At 40.9% G+C, this 5,025-nt stretch overlaps 1 long non-coding RNA gene across 1 annotated transcript; it reads right to left on the bottom strand.

Annotated features, from left to right (window-relative positions):
* Positions 1 to 228: 228 nt before the first annotated feature.
* Positions 229 to 1,999, bottom strand: LOC110505373. The gene is made up of 2 exons (XR_002470746.2): positions 1,843 to 1,999; positions 229 to 1,136 (listed from the first exon to the last, which is right to left on the bottom strand). It is a non-coding gene; the product is annotated as an uncharacterized LOC110505373 (long non-coding RNA).
* Positions 2,000 to 5,025: the final 3,026 nt, after the last annotated feature.

Below are 5,025 nucleotides of genomic sequence, written 5' to 3'. Positions count from 1 at the left end.
GCAAGTCATGTCCTAGTTGACATGGCATAAATGCTACAACTGGCCAAAGGTGAACATTCCTATACCCCATTCTAAAATAAGGATTTAAATTGTGGCACATCAAACCAAGTCTACTTCAGGAAATCCCTGGGTTCAGCTACGTGATCAATAAAGGGGCTGGACACAAGTGGAACAGAGCAAATTACTTGGCAGGTCAAGCTTCAGAATTTAGAGACAGGAGGAGAAACATTATGTTATAGTATTTTTATTATACAAGAAAATTGTCACAAGTATCCTACATTTCAAAGGTTTATTGAACCTGGCCTTAAAAACAAATCTGAGCATATCACATCACTGATTTAGACAATTAAATATCACATATGCTAACTCATACAATTCCATATTCTAGAAATGAATCAAGTGTACATCAAGCCTCTGACAAAGTACCCACTGCAGGTGCAGAAATGCCACTGTTCGTGCATGTGCCACAGATTCATTTATACCTTATTTTCAAAGTGCCTCACCCAACATTTCTTTAGATATTTTAACTTCCTAACAAATTACTAAACTACCCCCTGGTGTTTACACAGGAACAGCGGGACCAAACGGTTCAAAGAGCAGAGTTCCGTACAGTACATACTCATCATGGACTGCCTCCATGGAGAGGACCGTACAGTTCAGCCTATGGGCATGGGGCCAGTGTGCGAGGTGTGAAGGCCTACTGGTTTGAAGCGGCCGGAAGGTGTAAGGGCAAATAACAATTCCCATCAGTGAAGTAGAAATGGGTTCTCCTCCTGCACGCAACTCCACCGAATCTCTTCGGTTAGGAGCGCACATGACTGCCTTCCTGATTATTTATTTTTAAAAAATGTGATCTTTGTGAAACAGTTTACCCCATCTAGGCCGGGGATGTTAAAGTCTTGCCGGTGTTGGTTCACTGCTGCAACAGCCCTCTAGAAGCGCCCCTGTAGAGAGCCCCCCACCATGATGGGTATGATGAGCGCAACCGAGCTGGACTGCAAGGATGCACTGGCTCCTTTGGCAATGTTGTTGTTCTTGGTGACGTCGGGCATCTTGGTCATGTTGGAACTCCCACTGCCAGATTTGGTCGTAGCATTCATGGCAGGGGACTGTGTGGTAGTGTTTTGAGCGTGGACCTAAAACAGGAGAGCAAGAGGTGCTTGTCACATGTGAAAAACACGTAAACCTGAAACATTTGACGAGTCGGGACAACTATCAATTGGACTTCACTTTCGTACGACTAATTTTAAAAAAGGCCAACGTTCAGCTAGGCACACGGAGTAGCCTAGGCAGTAAAAATACAATAGCCCTATGGCAATATGTTACAACAAAATGCACCTTAGAAATCTTAATACATGTAAGTGCCATCACCTTGTGGACAATGGTTTCCAAAGCCTATAGGATCATGGGCAACTTCCTGCATTTGAATTGCGCAGTGGAGAATTAAAAATATAAACCATCCCGCTCAAATTACATTAGCCAGCCTACGCATGTCGTTGTAACGTTAGATCAAGGATTCAGTAGCCTATCTGAAGAGGCGTCACCGTTCCACAATGCGCTGGAACGCTAGATTTTGCCAACATGTCAATCATACCGACTGAAAACATCTTGAGATCAATTATACGCGTCATCATTAGCTTGTCAATGAGAAAAACAGTCAATGTCGAAAATTACACTAGATTTATGGTAACAAATTTGTCTGATTAATAAGCCATATTAAAATGTTGCACCTGTCCTGTTGAAATGCATTTGCGTTCCAGTGAAATGGGTAGCCTAATTCAAATTTGGGTTCACCTGAAACGAAACATGGTAAAAAGGACATTTAAGAGGAAAAGTTCTTACCTGTGATGAAAAATGCATGGCAAGGAGAAGAAACCCAATGTAAGCCATCACCATTTTAGTCATCTTGTTATTGGTTTCTTCCCTGCAACAATTGCGCGTAATGTAGCTCTATGCCTTGCTGTTTTCTCAAGACAAATGACTGGAGGAACAAACACAGGGGATTTTATACCACCACCGAGTGTGACGTTGGGCAACACTGCGCATCTCCCAAACCACCTGTACAGCCTTCCAATCAAATGGAAACCTACAGTTTATCAGAAACATCCCGTAAACTACACCTCTGAGACCTCTTATACGTTTTAGGGTGTACCTGTCAGCAATACAAATAGCCTTTGTGTTTATAATCATTGTCTTTTGATATGAATTCACTGGTTTCCAATTAGAAGAGTTTGACACAATTATTCTCTCTACCTTCCTCCTCAGAGAAGGTTGATTCCATGAGCACGATGGGGACATTTTTTGAACAATAATAATTATATAGTTAGTCTAGATTATGTTGTTCAAAATATTTTTATGGGAATATTTTGCATGGTAAATGGCAAAGAAAAGTTATTCAGATAAGCAGCTCTTATAGCGACCTCTTGCGGTAAATATAAGCATTACCACAACGCAATTCTGTTCATATGTCCATTCCCCGTCCATAGTAGTAGACCTATTGGACTTACATGGAAGCAAAAATTCACCGGCAGTGACTAAGGTCAACTGAATACTTTTCTAAAGTAAATGTGTGTGCTTGCTAGCTTGTCTTGAAGTAATATGGATGATAGAAAAGGATAGCTGGAACGGGTGAAAGTTGTTTGGGTGTCTCTAGCTTGAAAGGTTCTAGAGTTAGGCCTATAATATTACTGTTGGTGTGTTATTTGTGCTAATTCATGAAAATGTAAATAGTTCAAATTTATAACGTTTTGAAAATGTTGAAGTTGTTTTAATGTTTGTAGCTGAAATGGTGAAAGAGCAGTAGCATTTAAAATGTCTATCACTGTGTTCTTATGGTTGGCATTGGGAGATTCTCTATTGGTCTAAAGCCCATCCGCCATAGCCGCAGGAAGTAGGGGTGCTGGTGCTGCGGTGGAGATGGAGTTCTTTGAAATCAAATACAATTTTATTAATCACATGCTTCGTAAACAACAGGTGTAAACTAACAGTGAAATGCTTACCTTACGCGCCATTCCCAACAATGCAAAGAGAAAGAAAATAGAGAAATATTGGAAAAGTAGTAACTTTATTAAAAATTTGATTTTTTTTCAGCCAGCACACCCTACTCAAAACATCTTCCCGCGGCTATTCCATCCTCTCCTTGACTCCTCCGTCCTCCTCTGAGGGGTCGAAGAGGGGTCGAAGATAGTATAAATGAGTTAGTAGCTGAACAGAGGAGTGTCCTCCTCTCCTTAATTACCTACTAAAGCAGAGGATGCACAAGAGCATCCTCCCAGTGGCTAAGTGGACAGTGGCATCATGCTCATACAAGGGCATGTGCCCCCTCAGATTTGTCCTGTTTATTTGCATTTTTCCGATGTTAAATGAATGACTAAACTTCATTTTTAGCCCACATTCTATCATAATTATTTATAGGAAATATCTGCCAGCGGTATTTTGCGGAGAGGGTACACTGACTGGACCAGACAAGGATTACCAGGCAAGGACTCGCAGGAGGTATGTTGTAAATTCATTTGATTAAGCTATGTAGCCTCTTGATTCCTTCTTTAAACAAAACATAAAATAAGTATTTTGTTGTTTCTCTGCAAAACCATCCACCTAGCATTTTCATGAATTTGGCTTTATCTAGCCGGCTAGATAGGTTCCCAACCTCATAATTAGATACAGTTGAAGTCGGAAGTTTATAAACACCTTAGCCAAATATATTTAAACTCAGTTTTTCACAATTCCTGATATTTAGTCCTAGTAACAATTCCCTGTCTTAGGTCAGTTAGGATCACTACTTTATTTTAAGAATGTGAAATGTCAGAATAATAGTCGAGAGAATGATTTATTTCAGCTTTTATTTCTGTCATCACATTCCCAGTGGGTCAGAAGTTTACATACACTCAATTAGTAGTTGGTAGCATTGCCTTTAAATTGTTTAACTTGGGTCAAACATTTTGGGTAGCCATCCACAAGCTTCCCACAATAAGTTAACTGGTTTTGCCATGGTGCAGCTCACAGATGAATGACTTCGGTAACAGGTAGGGTTGGAAAGACGTTTCAACTCATGATATCTACCAGTAAATGCTAACTAAGACAACAATGGTATGCAAACCAGGTATTGAACAAGTTTAGACCAAAGTGTTGGTTAGTAGGCTATTTGTGACGCGCAATTGTCATCATGGGCTGTTTGCATCAGGGTGTAGATATGGATGGGCCTGGGTGGACCAAGGCTCATCGACTTGGAAAGTCAGACTGATGTGGTTTAAGCATTGTTGTGGAGTTAGCCTATCTACTTTTGTGATTTTGAGAGTGACAATCAGATAAATCTTTAGGGAAACTCACAACGTGAGATCAAAAGACAGATACTGGTGGACAAGGAGGCATACAAGCAAAGGGTGGAGATATCATAACCGTCATCGATAAAAGACAGTACTGTGCAGCCGTCTTCATCGACCTGGCCAAGGCTTTTGACTCTGTCAATCACTGCATTCACATGGCAGACTCAACAGCCTTGGTTTCTCAAATGACTGCCTCGCCTAGTTCATCAACTACTTCTCAGATAGAGTTCAATGTGTCAAATCGGAGGGCCTGTTGTCCGGACCTCTGGCAGTCTCTATGGAGTTAACACAGGGTTCAATTCCCGGGCTGACTCTTTTCTCTGTATATATCAATGTCGCTCTTGCTGCTGGTGATTCTCAGATCCACCTCTACGCAGACAACAGCATTCTGTATACATCTGGTTCTTCTTTGGACACAGTGTTAACAAACCTCCAAACGAGCTTCAATGCGCACGGTGGAAAACTTAAATCAGTTCTGCCTAATTTCTATCCTAATGTTAAATGTGCAACCAGAGGTAAAAAAAAATCTAGATCATGTAATGGTTTTCCTCCTCTTCGTCTGAGGAGGAGAGGCGAGAAGGATCGGAGGACCAATGCGCAGCGTGGTAAGTGTCTATGGTTGTTTATTTAAAAAACATAAACTGAACACTATGAATACAAAAACAATAAACAAAAACGAACGAAATCCGAAACAGTACCT

This window comes from Oncorhynchus mykiss, chromosome 25 (genome assembly GCF_013265735.2).
Source record: "Oncorhynchus mykiss isolate Arlee chromosome 25, USDA_OmykA_1.1, whole genome shotgun sequence".
NCBI classification, from domain to species: Eukaryota; Metazoa; Chordata; class Actinopteri; order Salmoniformes; family Salmonidae; genus Oncorhynchus; species Oncorhynchus mykiss.
This window is presented reverse-complemented; position numbering and strand designations above follow the sequence as displayed.